Raw genomic sequence first — 21,004 nt, forward strand, 5'->3', positions numbered from 1 at the left:
TACTTTTTATGTTCTATGATATTTTTTGAGCAGATGCGTAGTTCTCGAGATATATCAAGATATTTAAAAGTTCCGAAACCGCACCAACATAATAGAGATACAGAAACAACGTGGCCCCTTTCTTTGAGATAACTCTGCACTATTGCGAGCTGGAAATGCCACTTCCAGTTTAGCTGTGCAGAAGAAGAACAACAAGAAGAAGAAATATCTCGAAATATGTCCGTTAGGCCCCTTCCCTTGAGATAAATCTGCAAATATCTCGGAAACGAAGCGAGCTATGGCAAAATGTTAAGAGACCTTTTTTGTAGAGAATGAAGTTTCCTACTTTTTATGTTCTATGATATATTTTGATCAGAAGCGTAGTTTTCGAGATATATCGAGATATTTAAAAGTTCCGAAGCCGCACCAACATAATAGAGATACAGAAACACCGTGGCCCCTTTCTTTGAGATAACTCTGCACTAGTGCGAGCCGCAAATGCAACTTCCAGCTTAGCTGTGCAGAAGAAGAACAACAAGAAGAAGAAATATCTCGAAATATGTCCGTCAGGCCCCTTCCCTTGTGATATATCTGCAAATATCTCGGAAACGAAGCGAGCTATGGCAAAATGTTAAGAGACCGTTTTTGTAGAGAATAATGTTTCCTACAATTTACGTTCTATGATATTTTTTGATCAGAAGCGTAGTTTTCGAGATATATCGAGATATTTACAAGTTCCGAAGCCGCACCAGCATAATAGAGATACAGAAACACCGTGGCCACTTTCTTTGAGATAACTCTGCACTATTGCGACCTGCAAATGCCACTTCCAGCTCAGCTGTGCAGAAGAAGAACAACAAGAAGAAGAAATATCTCGAAATATGTCCGTCAGGCCCCTTCCCTTGAGATAAATCTGCAAATATCTCGGAAACGAAGCGAGCTATGGCAAAATGTTAAGAGACCTTTTTTGTAGAGAATTAAGTTTCCTACTTTTTATGTTCTATGATATTTTTTGATCAGATGCGTAGTTCTCGAGATATATCAAGATATTTAAAAGTTCCGAAACCGCACCAACATAATAGAGATACAGAAACACCGTGGCCCCTTTCTTTGAGATAACTCTGCACTATTGCGAGCTGGAAATGCCACTTCCAGTTTAGCTGTGCAGAAGAAGAACAACAAGAAGAAGAAATATCTCGAAATATGTCCGTTAGGCCCCTTCCCTTGAGATAAATCTGCAAATATCTCGGAAACGAAGCGAGCTATGGCAAAATGTTAAGAGACCTTTTTTGTAGAGAATGAAGTTTCCTACTTTTTATGTTCTATGATATATTTTGATCAGAAGCGTAGTTTTCGAGATATATCGAGATATTTAAAAGTTCCGAAGCCGCACCAACATAATAGAGATACAGAAACACCGTGGCCCCTTTCTTTGAGATAACTCTGCACTATTGCGACCTGCAAATGCCACTTCCAGCTCAGCTGTGCAGAAGAAGAACAACAAGAAGAAGAAATATCTCGAAATATGTCCGTCAGGCCGCTTCCCTTGAGATATATCTGCAAATATCTCGGAAACGAAGCGAGCTATGGCAAAATGTTAAGAGACCATTTTTGTAGAGAATTACGCTTCCTACAATTTATGTTCTATGATATTTTTTGATCAGAAGCGTAGTTTTCGAGATATATCGAGATATTTAAAAGTTCCGAAGCCGCACCAACATAATAGAGATACAGAAACACCGTGGCCCCTTTCGTTGAGATAACTCTGCACTAGTGCGAGCCGCAAATGCCACTTCCGGCTTAGCTGTGCAGAAGAAGATCAACAAGAAGAAGAAATATCTCGAAATATGTCCGTCAGGCCCCTTCCCTTGAGATATATATGCAAATATCTCGGAAACGAAGCGAGCTATGGCAAAATGTTAAGAGACCTTTTTTGTAGAGAATTAAGTTTCCTACTTTTTATGTTCTATGATATTTTTTGATCAGATGCGTAGTTCTCGAGATATATCAAGATATTTAAAAGTTCCGAAACCGCACCAACATAATAGAGATACAGAAACAACGTGGCCCCTTTCTTTGAGATAACTCTGCACTATTGCGAGCTGGAAATGCCACTTCCAGTTTAGCTGTGCAGAAGAAGAACAACAAGAAGAAGAAATATCTCGAAATATGTCCGTTAGGCCCCTTCCCTTGAGATAAATCTGCAAATATCTCGGAAACGAAGCGAGCTATGGCAAAATGTTAAGAGACCTTTTTTGTAGAGAATGAAGTTTCCTACTTTTTATGTTCTATGATATATTTTGATCAGAAGCGTAGTTTTCGAGATATATCGAGATATTTAAAAGTTCCGAAGCCGCACCAACATAATAGAGATACAGAAACACCGTGGCCCCTTTCTTTGAGATAACTCTGCACTATTGCGACCTGCAAATGCCACTTCCAGCTCAGCTGTGCAGAAGAAGAACAACAAGAAGAAGAAATATCTCGAAATATGTCCGTCAGGCCGCTTCCCTTGAGATATATCTGCAAATATCTCGGAAACGAAGCGAGCTATGGCAAAATGTTAAGAGACCATTTTTGTAGAGAATTAAGTTTCCTACTTTTTATGTTCTATGACATTTTTTGATCAGATGCGTAGTTCTCGAGATATATCAAGATATTTAAAAGTTCCGAAGCCGCACCAACATAATAGAGGTACAGAAACACCGTGGCCCCTTTCTTTGAGATAACTGTGCACTAGTGCGAGCCGCAAATGCAACTTCCAGCTTAGCTGTGCAGAAGAAGAACAACAAGAAGAAGAAATATCTCGAAATATGTCCGTCAGGCCCCTTCCCTTGTGATATATCTGCAAATATCTCGGAAACGAAGCGAGCTATGGCAAAATGTTAAGAGACCGTTTTTGTAGAGAATAATGTTTCCTACAATTTACGTTCTATGATATTTTTTGATCAGAAGCGTAGTTTTCGAGATATATCGAGATATTTACAAGTTCCGAAGCCGCACCAGCATAATAGAGATACAGAAACACCGTGGCCACTTTCTTTGAGATAACTCTGCACTATTGCGACCTGCAAATGCCACTTCCAGCTCAGCTGTGCAGAAGAAGAACAACAAGAAGAAGAAATATCTCGAAATATGTCCGTCAGGCCCCTTCCCTTGAGATAAATCTGCAAATATCTCGGAAACGAAGCGAGCTATGGCAAAATGTTAAGAGACCTTTTTTGTAGAGAATTAAGTTTCCTACTTTTTATGTTCTATGATATTTTTTGATCAGATGCGTAGTTCTCGAGATATATCAAGATATTTAAAAGTTCCGAAACCGCACCAACATAATAGAGATACAGAAACACCGTGGCCCCTTTCTTTGAGATAACTCTGCACTATTGCGAGCTGGAAATGCCACTTCCAGTTTAGCTGTGCAGAAGAAGAACAACAAGAAGAAGAAATATCTCGAAATATGTCCGTTAGGCCCCTTCCCTTGAGATAAATCTGCAAATATCTCGGAAACGAAGCGAGCTATGGCAAAATGTTAAGAGACCTTTTTTGTAGAGAATGAAGTTTCCTACTTTTTATGTTCTATGATATATTTTGATCAGAAGCGTAGTTTTCGAGATATATCGAGATATTTAAAAGTTCCGAAGCCGCACCAACATAATAGAGATACAGAAACACCGTGGCCCCTTTCTTTGAGATAACTCTGCACTATTGCGACCTGCAAATGCCACTTCCAGCTCAGCTGTGCAGAAGAACAACAAGAAGAAGAAATATCTCGAAATATGTCCGTCAGGCCGCTTCCCTTGAGATATATCTGCAAATATCTCGGAAACGAAGCGAGCTATGGCAAAATGTTAAGAGACCATTTTTGTAGAGAATTAAGTTTCCTACTTTTTATGTTCTATGACATTTTTTGATCAGATGCGTAGTTCTCGAGATATATCAAGATATTTAAAAGTTCCGAAGCCGCACCAACATAATAGAGGTACAGAAACACCGTGGCCCCTTTCTTTGAGATAACTGTGCACTAGTGCGAGCCGCAAATGCAACTTCCAGCTTAGCTGTGCAGAAGAAGAACAACAAGAAGAAGAAATATCTCGAAATATGTCCGTCAGGCCCCTTCCCTTGAGATAAATCTGCAAATATCTCGGAAACGAAGCGAGCTATGGCAAAATGTTAAGAGACCTTTTTTGTAGAGAATTAAGTTTCCTACTTTTTATGTTCTATGATATTTTTTGATCAGATGCGTAGTTCTCGAGATATATCAAGATATTTAAAAGTTCCGAAACCGCACCAACATAATAGAGATACAGAAACACCGTGGCCCCTTTCTTTGAGATAACTCTGCACTATTGCGAGCTGGAAATGCCACTTCCAGTTTAGCTGTGCAGAAGAAGAACAACAAGAAGAAGAAATATCTCGAAATATGTCCGTTAGGCCCCTTCCCTTGAGATAAATCTGCAAATATCTCGGAAACGAAGCGAGCTATGGCAAAATGTTAAGAGACCTTTTTTGTAGAGAATGAAGTTTCCTACTTTTTATGTTCTATGATATATTTTGATCAGAAGCGTAGTTTTCGAGATATATCGAGATATTTAAAAGTTCCGAAGCCGCACCAACATAATAGAGATACAGAAACACCGTGGCCCCTTTCTTTGAGATAACTCTGCACTATTGCGACCTGCAAATGCCACTTCCAGCTCAGCTGTGCAGAAGAAGAACAACAAGAAGAAGAAATATCTCGAAATATGTCCGTCAGGCCGCTTCCCTTGAGATATATCTGCAAATATCTCGGAAACGAAGCGAGCTATGGCAAAATGTTAAGAGACCATTTTTGTAGAGAATTATGCTTCCTACAATTTATGTTCTATGATATTTTTTGATCAGAAGCGTAGTTTTCGAGATATATCGAGATATTTAAAAGTTCCGAAGCCGCACCAACATAATAGAGATACAGAAACACCGTGGCCCCTTTCGTTGAGATAACTCTGCACTAGTGCGAGCCGCAAATGCCACTTCCGGCTTAGCTGTGCAGAAGAAGATCAACAAGAAGAAGAAATATCTCGAAATATGTCCGTCAGGCCCCTTCCCTTGAGATATATATGCAAATATCTCGGAAACGAAGCGAGCTATGGCAAAATGTTAAGAGACCTTTTTTGTAGAGAATTAAGTTTCCTACTTTTTATGTTCTATGACATTTTTTGATCAGATGCGTAGTTCTCGAGATATATCAAGATATTTAAAAGTTCCGAAGCCGCACCAACATAATAGAGGTACAGAAACACCGTGGCCCCTTTCTTTGAGATAACTGTGCACTAATGCGAGCCGCAAATGCAACTTCCAGCTTAGCTGTGCAGAAGAAGAACAACAAGAAGAAGAAATATCTCGAAATATGTCCGTCAGGCCCCTTCCCTTGAGATATATCTGCAAATATCTCGGAAACGAAGCGAGCTATGGCAAAATGTTAAGAGACCGTTTTTGTAGAGAATAATGTTTCCTACAATTTACGTTCTATGATATTTTTTGATCAGAAGCGTAGTTTTCGAGATATATCGAGATATTTACAAGTTCCGAAGCCGCACCAACATAATAGAGATACAGAAACACCGTGGCCACTTTCTTTGAGATAACTCTGCACTATTGCGACCTGCAAATGCCACTTCCAGCTCAGCTGTGCAGAAGAAGAACAACAAGAAGAAGAAATATCTCGAAATATGTCCGTCAGGCCCCTTCCCTTGAGATAAATCTGCAAATATCTCGGAAACGAAGCGAGCTATGGCAAAATGTTAAGAGACCTTTTTTGTAGAGAATTAAGTTTCCTACTTTTTATGTTCTATGATATTTTTTGATCAGATGCGTAGTTCTCGAGATATATCAAGATATTTAAAAGTTCCGAAACCGCACCAACATAATAGAGATACAGAAACAACGTGGCCCCTTTCTTTGAGATAACTCTGCACTATTGCGAGCTGGAAATGCCACTTCCAGTTTAGCTGTGCAGAAGAAGAACAACAAGAAGAAGAAATATCTCGAAATATGTCCGTTAGGCCCCTTCCCTTGAGATAAATCTGCAAATATCTCGGAAACGAAGCGAGCTATGGCAAAATGTTAAGAGACCTTTTTTGTAGAGAATGAAGTTTCCTACTTTTTATGTTCTATGATATATTTTGATCAGAAGCGTAGTTTTCGAGATATATCGAGATATTTAAAAGTTCCGAAGCCGCACCAACATAATAGAGATACAGAAACACCGTGGCCCCTTTCTTTGAGATAACTCTGCACTATTGCGACCTGCAAATGCCACTTCCAGCTCAGCTGTGCAGAAGAAGAACAACAAGAAGAAGAAATATCTCGAAATATGTCCGTCAGGCCGCTTCCCTTGAGATATATCTGCAAATATCTCGGAAACGAAGCGAGCTATGGCAAAATGTTAAGAGACCATTTTTGTAGAGAATTAAGTTTCCTACTTTTTATGTTCTATGACATTTTTTGATCAGATGCGTAGTTCTCGAGATATATCAAGATATTTAAAAGTTCCGAAGCCGCACCAACATAATAGAGGTACAGAAACACCGTGGCCCCTTTCTTTGAGATAACTGTGCACTAGTGCGAGCCGCAAATGCAACTTCCAGCTTAGCTGTGCAGAAGAAGAACAACAAGAAGAAGAAATATCTCGAAATATGTCCGTCAGGCCCCTTCCCTTGTGATATATCTGCAAATATCTCGGAAACGAAGCGAGCTATGGCAAAATGTTAAGAGACCGTTTTTGTAGAGAATAATGTTTCCTACAATTTACGTTCTATGATATTTTTTGATCAGAAGCGTAGTTTTCGAGATATATCGAGATATTTACAAGTTCCGAAGCCGCACCAGCATAATAGAGATACAGAAACACCGTGGCCACTTTCTTTGAGATAACTCTGCACTATTGCGACCTGCAAATGCCACTTCCAGCTCAGCTGTGCAGAAGAAGAACAACAAGAAGAAGAAATATCTCGAAATATTTCCGTCAGGCCCCTTCCCTTGAGATAAATCTGCAAATATCTCGGAAACGAAGCGAGCTATGGCAAAATGTTAAGAGACCTTTTTTGTAGAGAATTAAGTTTCCTACTTTTTATGTTCTATGATATTTTTTGATCAGATGCGTAGTTCTCGAGATATATCAAGATATTTAAAAGTTCCGAAACCGCACCAACATAATAGAGATACAGAAACACCGTGGCCCCTTTCTTTGAGATAACTCTGCACTATTGCGAGCTGGAAATGCCACTTCCAGTTTAGCTGTGCAGAAGAAGAACAACAAGAAGAAGAAATATCTCGAAATATGTCCGTTAGGCCCCTTCCCTTGAGATAAATCTGCAAATATCTCGGAAACGAAGCGAGCTATGGCAAAATGTTAAGAGACCTTTTTTGTAGAGAATGAAGTTTCCTACTTTTTATGTTCTATGATATATTTTGATCAGAAGCGTAGTTTTCGAGATATATCGAGATATTTAAAAGTTCCGAAGCCGCACCAACATAATAGAGATACAGAAACACCGTGGCCCCTTTCTTTGAGATAACTCTGCACTATTGCGACCTGCAAATGCCACTTCCAGCTCAGCTGTGCAGAAGAACAACAAGAAGAAGAAATATCTCGAAATATGTCCGTCAGGCCGCTTCCCTTGAGATATATCTGCAAATATCTCGGAAACGAAGCGAGCTATGGCAAAATGTTAAGAGACCATTTTTGTAGAGAATTAAGTTTCCTACTTTTTATGTTCTATGACATTTTTTGATCAGATGCGTAGTTCTCGAGATATATCAAGATATTTAAAAGTTCCGAAGCCGCACCAACATAATAGAGGTACAGAAACACCGTGGCCCCTTTCTTTGAGATAACTGTGCACTAGTGCGAGCCGCAAATGCAACTTCCAGCTTAGCTGTGCAGAAGAAGAACAACAAGAAGAAGAAATATCTCGAAATATGTCCGTCAGGCCCCTTCCCTTGTGATATATCTGCAAATATCTCGGAAACGAAGCGAGCTATGGCAAAATGTTAAGAGACCGTTTTTGTAGAGAATAATGTTTCCTACAATTTACGTTCTATCATATTTTTTGATCAGAAGCGTAGTTTTCGAGATATATCGAGATATTTACAAGTTCCGAAGCCGCACCAGCATAATAGAGATACAGAAACACCGTGGCCACTTTCTTTGAGATAACTCTGCACTATTGCGACCTGCAAATGCCACTTCCAGCTCAGCTGTGCAGAAGAAGAACAACAAGAAGAAGAAATATCTCGAAATATGTCCGTCAGGCCCCTTCCCTTGAGATAAATCTGCAAATATCTCGGAAACGAAGCGAGCTATGGCAAAATGTTAAGAGACCTTTTTTGTAGAGAATTAAGTTTCCTACTTTTTATGTTCTATGATATTTTTTGATCAGATGCGTAGTTCTCGAGATATATCAAGATATTTAAAAGTTCCGAAACCGCACCAACATAATAGAGATACAGAAACACCGTGGCCCCTTTCTTTGAGATAACTCTGCACTATTGCGAGCTGGAAATGCCACTTCCAGTTTAGCTGTGCAGAAGAAGAACAACAAGAAGAAGAAATATCTCGAAATATGTCCGTTAGGCCCCTTCCCTTGAGATAAATCTGCAAATATCTCGGAAACGAAGCGAGCTATGGCAAAATGTTAAGAGACCTTTTTTGTAGAGAATGAAGTTTCCTACTTTTTATGTTCTATGATATATTTTGATCAGAAGCGTAGTTTTCGAGATATATCGAGATATTTAAAAGTTCCGAAGCCGCACCAACATAATAGAGATACAGAAACACCGTGGCCCCTTTCTTTGAGATAACTCTGCACTATTGCGACCTGCAAATGCCACTTCCAGCTCAGCTGTGCAGAAGAAGAACAACAAGAAGAAGAAATATCTCGAAATATGTCCGTCAGGCCGCTTCCCTTGAGATATATCTGCAAATATCTCGGAAACGAAGCGAGCTATGGCAAAATGTTAAGAGACCATTTTTGTAGAGAATTATGCTTCCTACAATTTATGTTCTATGATATTTTTTGATCAGAAGCGTAGTTTTCGAGATATATCGAGATATTTAAAAGTTCCGAAGCCGCACCAACATAATAGAGATACAGAAACACCGTGGCCCCTTTCGTTGAGATAACTCTGCACTAGTGCGAGCCGCAAATGCCACTTCCAGCTTAGCTGTGCAGAAGAAGAACAACAAGAAGAAGAAATATCTCGAAATATGTCCGTCAGGCCCCTTCCCTTGAGATATATCTGCAAATATCTCGGAAACGAAGCGAGCTATGGCAAAATGTTAAGAGACCGTTTTTGTAGAGAATAATGTTTCCTACAATTTACGTTCTATGATATTTTTTGATCAGAAGCGTAGTTTTCGAGATATATCGAGATATTTACAAGTTCCGAAGCCGCACCAACATAATAGAGATACAGAAACACCGTGGCCCCTTTCTTTGAGATAACTCTGCACTATTGCGACCTGCAAATGCCACTTCCAGCTCAGCTGTGCAGAAGAAGAACAACAAGAAGAAGAAATATCTCGAAATATGTCCGTCAGGCCCCTTCCCTTGAGATAAATCTGCAAATATCTCGGAAACGAAGCGAGCTATGGCAAAATGTTAAGAGACCTTTTTTGTAGAGAATTAAGTTTCCTACTTTTTATGTTCTATGATATTTTTTGATCAGATGCGTAGTTCTCGAGATATATCAAGATATTTAAAAGTTCCGAAACCGCACCAACATAATAGAGGTACAGAAACACCGTGGCCCCTTTCTTTGAGACAACTCTGCACTATTGCGAGCTGGAAATGCCACTTCCAGTTTAGCTGTGCAGAAGAAGAACAACAAGAAGAAGAAATATCTCGAAATATGTCCGTTAGGCCCCTTCCCTTGAGATAAATCTGCAAATATCTCGGAAACGAAGCGAGCTATGGCAAAATGTTAAGAGACCTTTTTTGTAGAGAATGAAGTTTCCTACTTTTTATGTTCTATGATATATTTTGATCAGAAGCGTAGTTTTCGAGATATATCGAGATATTTAAAAGTTCCGAAGCCGCACCAACATAATAGAGATACAGAAACACCGTGGCCCCTTTCTTTGAGATAACTCTGCACTATTGCGACCTGCAAATGCCACTTCCAGCTCAGCTGTGCAGAAGAAGAACAACAAGAAGAAGAAATATCTCGAAATATGTCCGTCAGGCCGCTTCCCTTGAGATATATCTGCAAATATCTCGGAAACGAAGCGAGCTATGGCAAAATGTTAAGAGACCATTTTTGTAGAGAATTATGCTTCCTACAATTTATGTTCTATGATATTTTTTGATCAGAAGCGTAGTTTTCGAGATATATCGAGATATTTAAAAGTTCCGAAGCCGCACCAACATAATAGAGATACAGAAACACCGTGGCCCCTTTCGTTGAGATAACTCTGCACTAGTGCGAGCCGCAAATGCCACTTCCGGCTTAGCTGTGCAGAAGAAGATCAACAAGAAGAAGAAATATCTCGAAATATGTCCGTCAGGCCCCTTCCCTTGAGATATATATGCAAATATCTCGGAAACGAAGCGAGCTATGGCAAAATGTTAAGAGACCTTTTTTGTAGAGAATTAAGTTTCCTACTTTTTATGTTCTATGACATTTTTTGATCAGATGCGTAGTTCTCGAGATATATCAAGATATTTAAAAGTTCCGAAGCCGCACCAACATAATAGAGGTACAGAAACACCGTGGCCCCTTTCTTTGAGATAACTGTGCACTAGTGCGAGCCGCAAATGCAACTTCCAGCTTAGCTGTGCAGAAGAAGAACAACAAGAAGAAGAAATATCTCGAAATATGTCCGTCAGGCCCCTTCCCTTGAGATATATCTGCAAATATCTCGGAAACGAAGCGAGCTATGGCAAAATGTTAAGAGACCGTTTTTGTAGAGAATAATGTTTCCTACAATTTACGTTCTATGATATTTTTTGATCAGAAGCGTAGTTTTCGAGATATATCGAGATATTTACAAGTTCCGAAGCCGCACCAACATAATAGAGATACAGAAACACCGTGGCCCCTTTCTTTGAGATAACTCTGCACTATTGCGACCTGCAAATGCCACTTCCAGCTCAGCTGTGCAGAAGAAGAACAACAAGAAGAAGAAATATCTCGAAATATGTCCGTCAGGCCCCTTCCCTTGAGATATATATCCAAATATCTCGGAAACGAAGCGAGCTATGGCAAAATGTTAAGAGACCTTTTTTGTAGAGAATTAAGTTTCCTACTTTTTATGTTCTATGACATTTTTTGATCAGATGCGTAGTTCTCGAGATATATCAAGATATTTAAAAGTTCCGAAGCCGCACCAACATAATAGAGGTACAGAAACACCGTGGCCCCTTTCTTTGAGATAACTGTGCACTAGTGCGAGCCGCAAATGCAACTTCCAGCTTAGCTGTGCAGAAGAAGAACAACAAGAAGAAGAAATATCTCGAAATATGTCCGTCAGGCCCCTTCCCTTGAGATATATCTGCAAATATCTCGGAAACGAAGCGAGCTATGGCAAAATGTTAAGAGACCGTTTTTGTAGAGAATAATGTTTCCTACAATTTACGTTCTATGATATTTTTTGATCAGAAGCGTAGTTTTCGAGATATATCGAGATATTTACAAGTTCCGAAGCCGCACCAACATAATAGAGATACAGAAACACCGTGCCACTTTCTTTGAGATAACTCTGCACTATTGCGACCTGCAAATGCCACTTCCAGCTCAGCTGTGCAGAAGAAGAACAACAAGAAGAAGAAATATCTCGAAATATGTCCGTCAGGCCCCTTCCCTTGAGATAAATCTGCAAATATCTCGGAAACGAAGCGAGCTATGGCAAAATGTTAAGAGACCTTTTTTGTAGAGAATTAAGTTTCCTACTTTTTATGTTCTATGATATTTTTTGATCAGATGCGTAGTTCTCGAGATATATCAAGATATTTAAAAGTTCCGAAACCGCACCAACATAATAGAGATACAGAAACAACGTGGCCCCTTTCTTTGAGATAACTCTGCACTATTGCGAGCTGGAAATGCCACTTCCAGTTTAGCTGTGCAGAAGAAGAACAACAAGAAGAAGAAATATCTCGAAATATGTCCGTTAGGCCCCTTCCCTTGAGATAAATCTGCAAATATCTCGGAAACGAAGCGAGCTATGGCAAAATGTTAAGAGACCTTTTTTGTAGAGAATGAAGTTTCCTACTTTTTATGTTCTATGATATATTTTGATCAGAAGCGTAGTTTTCGAGATATATCGAGATATTTAAAAGTTCCGAAGCCGCACCAACATAATAGAGAGACAGAAACACCGTGGCCCCTTTCTTTGAGATAACTCTGCACTATTGCGAGCTGCAAATGCCACTTCCCGCTTAGCTGTGCAGAAGAAGAACAACAAGAAGAAGAAATATCTCGAAATATGTCCGTCAGGCCCCTTCCCTTGAGATATATCTGCAAATATCTCGGAAACGAAGCGAGCTATGGGAAAATGTTAAGAGACCTTTTTTGTAGAGAATTATGTTTCCTACAATTTATGTTCCATGATATTTTTTGATCAGAAGCGTAGTTTTCGAGATATATCGAGATATTTAAAAGTTCCGAAGCCGCACCAACATAATAGAGATACAGAAACACCGTGGCCCCTTTCTTTGAGATAACTCTGCACTAGTGCGAGCCGCAAATGCCACTTCCAGCTTAGCTGTGCAGAAGAAGAACAACAAGAAGAAGAAATATCTCGAAATATGTCCGACTGGCCCCTTCCCTTGAGATAAATCTGCAAATATCTCGGAAACGAAGCGAGCTATGGCGAAATGTTAAGAGACCTTTTTTGTAGAGAATTAAGTTTCCTACTTTTTATGTTCTATGATATTTTTTGATCAGATGCGTAGTTCTCGAGATATATCAAGATATTTAAAAGTTCCGAAGCCGCACCAACATAATAGAGATACAGAAACACCGTGGCCCCTTTCTTTGAGATAACTCTGCACTATTGCGAGCTGCAAATGCCACTTCCAGCTTAGCTGTGCAGAAGAAGAACAACAAGAAGAAGAAATATCTCGAAATATGTCGGACAGGCCCCTTCCCTTCAGATAAATCTGCAAATATCTCGGAAACGAAGCGAGCTATGGCGAAATGTTAAGAGACCTTTTTTGTATAGAATTAAGTTTCCTACTTTTTATCTTCTATGATATTTTTTGATCAGATGCGTAGTTCTCGAGATATATCAAGATATTTAAAAGTTCCGAAGCCGCACCAACATAATAGAGATACAGAAACACCGTGGCCCCTTTCTTTGAGATAACTCTGCACTATTGCGAGCTGCAAATGCCACTTCCAGCTTAGCTGTGCAGAAGAAGAACAACAAGAAGAAGAAATATCTCGAAATATGTCCGTCAGGCCCCTTCCCTTGAGATATATCTGCAAATATCTCGGAAACGAAGCGAGCTATGGCAAAATGTTAAGAGACCTTTTTTGTAGAGAATTATGTTTCCTACAATTTATGTTCTATGATATTTTTTGATCCGAAGCGTAGTTTTCGAGACAGATCGAGATATTTAAAAGTTCCGAAGCCGCACCAACATAATAGGGATACAGAAACACCGTGGCCCCTTTCTTTGAGATAACTCTGCACTAGTGCGCGCCGCAAATGCCACTTCCAGCTTAGCTGTGCAGAAGAAGAACAACAAGAAGAAGAAATATCTCGAAATATGTCCGTCAGGCCCCTTCCCTTGAGATAAATCTGCTAATATCTCGGAAACGAAGCGAGCTATGGCAAAATGTTAAGAGACCTTTTTTGTAGAGAATTATGTTTCCTACAATTTATGTTCTATGATATTTTTTGATCAGAAGCGTAGTTTTCGAGATATATCGAGATATTTAAAAGTTCCGAAGCCGCACCAACATAATAGAGATACAGAAACACCGTGGCCCCTTTCTTTGAGATAACTCTGCACTAGTGCGAGCCGCAAATGCCACTTCCAGCTTAGCTGTGCAGAAGAAGAACAAGAAGAAGAAGAAATATCTCGAAATATGTCCGTCAGGCCCCTTCCCTTGAGATAAATATGCAAATATCTCGGAAACGAAGCGAGCTATGGCAAAATGTTAAGAGACCTTTTTTGTAGAGAATTAAGTTTCCTACTTTTTATGTTCTATGATATATTTTGATCAGATGCGTAGTTCTCGAGATATATCAAGATATTTAAAAGTTCCGAAGCCGCACCAACATAATAGAGATACAGAAACACCGTGGCCCCTTTCTTTGAGATAACTCTGCACTATTGCGAGCTGCAAATGCCACTTCCAGCTTAGCTGTGCAGAGGAAGAACAACAAGAAGAAGAAATATCTCGAAATATGTCCGTCAGGCCAGTTCCTTTGAGCTGAATCTGCAAATATCTCGGAAACGAAGCGAGCTATGGCAAAATGTTAACAGACGTTTTTTGTAGAGAATTATGTTTCCTACAATTTATGTTCTATGATATTTTTTGATCAGAAGCGTAGTTTTCGAGATATAACGAGATATTTAAAAGTTCCGAAGACGCACCAACATAATAGAGATACAGAAACACCGTGGCCCCTTTCTTTGAGATAACTGTGCACTAGTGCGAGCCGCAAATGCCACTTCCAGCTTAGCTGTGCAGAAGAAGAACAACAAGAAGAAGAAATATCTCGAAATATGTCCGTCAGGCCCCTTCCCTTGAGATATATCTGCAAATATCTCGGAAACGAAGCGAGCTATGGCAAAATGTTAAGAGACCGTTTTTGTAGAGAATTAAGTTTCCTACTTTTTATCTTCTATGATATTTTTTGATCAGACGCGTAGTTCTCGAGATATATCAAGATATTTAAAAGTTCCGAAGCCGCACCAACATAATAGAGATACAGAAACACCGTGGCCCCTTTCTTTGAGATAACTCTGCACTATTGCGAGCTGCAAATGCCACTTCCAGCTTAGCTGTGCAGAAGAAGAACAACAAGAAGAAGAAATATCTCAAAATATGTCCGTCAGGCCCCTTCCCTTGAGATAAATCTGCAAATATCTCGGAAACGAAGCGAGCTATGGCAAAATGTTAAGAGACCTTTTTTGTAGAGAATTAAGTTTCCTACTTTTTATGTTGTATGATATTTTTTGATCAGATGCGTAGTTCTCGAGATATATCAAGATATTTAAATGTTCCGAAGCCGCACCAACATAATAGAGATACAGAAACACCGTGGCCCCTTTCTTTGAGATAACTCTGCACTATTGCGAGCTGCAAATGCCACTTCCAGCTTAGCTGTGCAGAGGAAGAACAACAAGAAGAAGAAATATCTCGAAATATGTCCGTCAGGCCCCTTCCCTTGAGATATATCTGCAAATATCTCGGAAACGAAGCGAGCTATGGCAAAATGTTAAGAGACCTTTTTTGTAGAGAATTATGTTTCCTACAATTTATGTTCTATGATATTTTTTGATCAGAAGCGTAGTTCTCGAGATATATCGAGATATTTAAAAGTTCCGAAGCCGCACCAACATAATAGGGATACAGAAACACCGTGGCCCCTTTCTTTGAGATAACTCTGCACTAGTGCGAGCCGCAAATGCCACTTCCAGCTTAGCTGTGCAGAAGAAGAACAACAAGAAGAAGAAATATCTCGAAATATGTCCGTCAGGCCCCTTCCCTTGAGATAAATCTGCAAATATCTCGGAAACGAAGCGAGCTATGGCAGAATGTTAACAGACGTTTTTTGTAGAGAATTATGTTTCCTACAATTTATGTTCTATGATATTTTTTGATCAGAAGCGTAGTTCTCGAGATATATCGAGATATTTAAAAGTTCCGAAGCCGCACCAACATAATAGGGATACAGAAACACCGTGGCCCCTTTCTTTGAGATAACTCTGCACTAGTGCGAGCCGCAAATGCCACTTCCAGCTTAGCTGTGCAGAAGAAGAACAACCAGAAGAAGAAATATCTCGAAATATGTCCGTCAGGCCCCTTCCCTTGAGATAAATCTGCAAATATCTCGGAAACCAAGAGAGCTATGGCAAAATGTTAAGAGACCTTTTTTGTAGAGAATTATGTTTCCTACAATTTATGTTCTATGATATTTTTTGATCAGAAGCGTAGTTCTCGAGATATATCGAGATATTTAAAAGTTCCGAAGCCGCACCAACATAATAGGGATACAGAAACACCGTGGCCCCTTTCTTTGAGATAACTCTGCACTAGTGCGAGCCGCAAATGCCACTTCCAGCTTAGCTGTGCAGAAGAAGAACAACAAGAAGAAGAAATATCTCGAAATATGTCCGTCAGGCCCCTTCCCTTGAGATAAATCTGCAAATATCTCGGAAACGAAGCGAGCTATGGCAGAATGTTAAGAGACGTTTTTTGTAGAGAATTATGTTTCCTACAATTTATGTTCTATGATATTTTTTGATCAGAAGCGTAGTTCTCAGGATATATAGAGATATTTAAAAGTTCCGAAGCCGCACCAACATAATAGGGATACAGAAACACCGTGGCCCCTTTCTTTGAGATAACTCTGCACTAGTGCGAGCCGCAAATGCCACTTCCAGCTTAGCTGTGCAGAAGAAGAACAACAAGAAGAAGAAATATCTCGAAATATGTCCGTCAGGCCCCTTCCCTTGAGATATATCTGCAAATATCTCGGAAACGAAGCGAGCTATGGCAAAATGTTAAGAGACCGTTTTTGTAGACAATTAAGTTTCCTACTTTTTATGTTCTATGATATTTTTTGATCAGACGCGTAGTTCTCGAGATATATCAAGATATTTAAAAGTTCCGAAGCCGCACCAACATAATAGAGATACAGAAACACCGTGGCCCCTTTCTTTGAGATAACTCTGCACTATTGCGAGCTGCAAATGCCACTTCCAGCTTCGCTGTGCAGAAGAAGAACAACAAGAAGAAGAAATATCTCGAAATATGTCCGTCAGGCCCCTTCCCTTGAGATATATCTGCAAATATCTCGGAAACGAAGCGAGCTATGGCAAAATGTTAAGAGACCTTTTTTGTCGAGAATTATGTTTCCTACAATTTATGTTCTATGATATTTTTTGATCAGAAGCGTAGTTTTCGAGATATATCGAGATATTTAAAAGTTCCGAAGCCGCACCAACATAATAGAGATACAGAAACACCGTGGCCCCTTTCTTTGAGATAACTGTGCACTAGTGCGAGCCGCAAATGCCACTTCCAGCTTAGCTGTGCAGAAGAAGAACAACAAGAAGAAGAAATATCTCGAAATATGTCCGTCAGGCCCCTTCCCTTGAGATATATCTGCAAATATCTCGGAAACGAAGCGAGCTATGGCAAAATGTTAAGAGACCGTTTTTGTAGAGAATTAAGTTTCCTACAATTTATGTTCTATGATATTTTTTGATCAGAAGCGTAGTTCTCGAGATATATCGAGATATTTAAAAGTTCCGAAGCCGCACCAACATAATAGGGATACAGAAACACCGTGGCCCCTTTCTTTGAGATAACTCTGCACTAGTGCGAGCCGCAAATGCCACTTCCAGCTTAGCTGTGCAGAAGAAGAACAACAAGAAGAAGAAATATCTCGAAATATGTCCGTCAGGCCCCTTCCCTTGAGATATATCTGCAAATATCTCGGAAACGAAGCGAGCTATGGCAAAATGTTAAGAGACCTTTTTTGTCGAGAATTATGTTTCCTACAATTTATGTTCTATGATATTTTTTGATCAGAAGCGTAGTTTTCGAGATATATCGAGATATTTAAAAGTTCCGCAGCCGCACCAACATAATAGGGATACAGAAACACCGTGGCCCCTTTCTTTGAGATAACTCTGCACTAGTGCGAGCTGGAAATGCCACTTCCAGTTTAGCTGTGCAGAAGAAGAACAACAAGAAGAAGAAATATCTCGAAATATGTCCGTTAAGCCCCTTCCCTTGAGATAAATCTGCAAATATCTCGGAAACGAAGCGAGCTATGGCAAAATGTTCAGAGACCTTTTTTGTAGAGAATTATGTTTCCTACAATTTATGTTCTATGACATTTTTTGATCAGAAGCGTAGTTTTCGAGATATATCGAGATATTTAAAAGTTCCGAAGCCTCACCAACATAATAGTGATACAGAAACACCGTGGCCCCTTTCTTTGAGATAACTCTGCACTATTGCGAGCTGGAAATGCCACTTCCAGTTTAGCTGTGCAGAAGAAGAACAACAAGAAGAAGAAATATCTCGAAATATGTCCGTTAGTCCCCTTCCCTTGAGATAAATCTGCAAATATCTCGGAAACGAAGCGAGCTATGGCAAAATGTTAAGAGACCTTTTTTGTAGAGAATTAAGTTTCCTACTTTTTATGTTCTATGATATTTTTTGATCAGATGCGTAGTTCCCGAGATATATCAAGATATTTAAAAGTTCCGAAGCCGCACCAACATAATAGAGATACAGAAACACCGTGGCCCCTTTCTTTGAGATAACTCTGCACTATTGCGCGCTGCAAATGCCACTTCCAGCTTAGCTGTGCAGAAGAAGAACAACAAGAAGAAGAAATATCTCGAAATATGTCCGTCAGGCCCCTTCCCTTGAGATATATCTGCAAATATCTCGGAAAGGAAGCGAGCTATGGCAAAATGTTAAGAGACCTTTTTTGTCGAGAATTATGTTTCCTACAATTTATGTTCTATGATATTTTTTGATCAGAAGCGTAGTGGTCGAGATATATCGAGATATTTAAAAGTTCCGAAGCCGCACCAACATAATAGAGATACAGAAACACCGTGGCCCCTTTCTTTGAGATAACTCTGCACTATTGCGAGCTGGAAATGCCACTTCCAGTTTAGCTGTGCAGAAGAAGAACAACAAGAAGAAGAAATATCTCGAAATATGTCCGTTAGGCCCCTTCCCTTGAGATAAATCTGCAAATATCTCGGAAACGAAGCGAGCTATGGGAAAATGTTAAGAGACCTTTTTTGTAGAGAATTAAGTTTCCTACTTTTTATGTTCTATGATATTTTTTGATCAGATGCGTAGTTCTCGAGATATATCAAGATATTTAAAAGTTCCGAAGCCGCACCAACATAATAGAGATACAGAAACACCGTGGCCCCTTTCTTTGAGATAACTCTGCACTATTGCGCGCTGCAAATGCCACTTCCAGCTTAGCTGTGCAGAAGAAGAACAACAAGAAGAAGAAATATCTCGAAATATGTCCGTCAGGCCCCTTCCCTTGAGATAAATCTGCAAATATCTCGGAAACGAAGCGAGCTATGGCAAAATGTTAAGAGACGTTTTTTGTAGAGAATTAAGTTTCCTACTTTTTATGTTCTATGATATTTTTTGATCAGATGCGTAGTTCTCGAGATATATCAAGATATTTAAAAGTTCCGAAGCCGCACCAACATAATAGAGATACAGAAACACCGTGGCCCCTTTCTTTGAGATAACTCTGCACTATTGCGAGCTGCAAATGCCACTTCCAGCTTCGCTGTGCAGAAGAAGAACAACAAGAAGAAGAAATATCTCGAAATATGTCCGTCAGGCCCCTTCCCTTGAGATATATCTGCAAATATCTCGGAAACGAAGCGAGCTATGGCAAAATGTTAAGAGACCTTTTTTGTCGAGAATTATGTTTCCTACAATTTATGTTCTATGATATTTTTTGATCAGAAGCGTAGTTTTCGAGATATATCGAGATATTTAAAAGTTCCGAAGCCGCACCAACATAATAGAGATACAGAAACACCGTGGCCCCTTTCTTTGAGATAACTCTGCACTATTGCGCCCTGCAAATGCCACTTCCAGCTTAGCTGTGCAGAAGAAGAACAACAAGAAGAAGAAATATCTCGAAATATGTCCGTCAGGCCCCTTCCCTTGAGATATATCTGCAAATATCTCGGAAAGGAAGCGAGCTATGGCAAAATGTTAAGAGACCTTTTTTGTCGAGAATTATGTTTCCTACAATTTATGTTCTATGATATTTTTTGATCAGAAGCGTAGTGGTCGAGATATATCGAGATATTTAAAAGTTCCGAAGCCGCACCAACATAATAGAGATACAGAAACACCGTGGCCCCTTTCTTTGAGATAACTCTGCACTATTGCGAGCTGGAAATGCCACTTCCAGTTTAGCTGTGCAGAAGAAGAACAACAAGAAGAAGAAATATCTCGAAATATGTCCGTTAGGCCCCTTCCCTTGAGATAAATCTGCAAATATCTCGGAAACGAAGCGAGCTATGGGAAAATGTTAAGAGACCTTTTTTGTAGAGAATTAAGTTTCCTACTTTTTATGTTCTATGATATTTTTTGATCAGATGCGTAGTTCTCGAGATATATCAAGATATTTAAAAGTTCCGAAGCCGCACCAACATAATAGAGATACAGAAACACCGTGGCCCCTTTCTTTGAGATAACTCTGCACTATTGCGCGCTGCAAATGCCACTTCCAGCTTAGCTGTGCAGAAGAAGAACAACAAGAAGAAGAAATATCTCGAAATATGTCCGTCAGGCCCCTTCCCTTGAGATAAATCTGCAAATATCTCGGAAACGAAGCGAGCTATGGCAAAATGTTAAGAGACGTTTTTTGTAGAGAATTAAGTTTCCTACTTTTTATGTTCTATGATTTTTTTTGATCAGATGCGTAGTTCTCGAGATATATCAAGATATTTAAAAGTTCCGAAGCCGCACCAATATAATAGAGATACAGAAACACCGTGGCCCCTTTCTTTGAGATAACTCTGCACTATTCCGAGCTGTAAATGCCACTTCCAGCTTAGCTGTGCAGAAGAAGAACAACAAGAAGAAGAAATAACTCGAAATATGTCCGTCAGGCCCCTTCCCTTGAGATATATCTGCAAATATCTCGGAAACGAAGTGAGCTATGGCAAAATGTTAAGAGACCTTTTTTGTAGAGAATTATGTTTCCTACAATTTATGTTCTATGATATTTTTTGATCAGAAGCGTAGTTCTCGAGATATATCGAGATATTTAAAAGTTCCGAAGCCG

This window comes from Osmia lignaria, unplaced genomic scaffold, assembly GCF_051020975.1.
Source record: "Osmia lignaria lignaria isolate PbOS001 unplaced genomic scaffold, iyOsmLign1 scaffold0003, whole genome shotgun sequence".
Classification (NCBI taxonomy): Eukaryota; Metazoa; Arthropoda; class Insecta; order Hymenoptera; family Megachilidae; genus Osmia; species Osmia lignaria.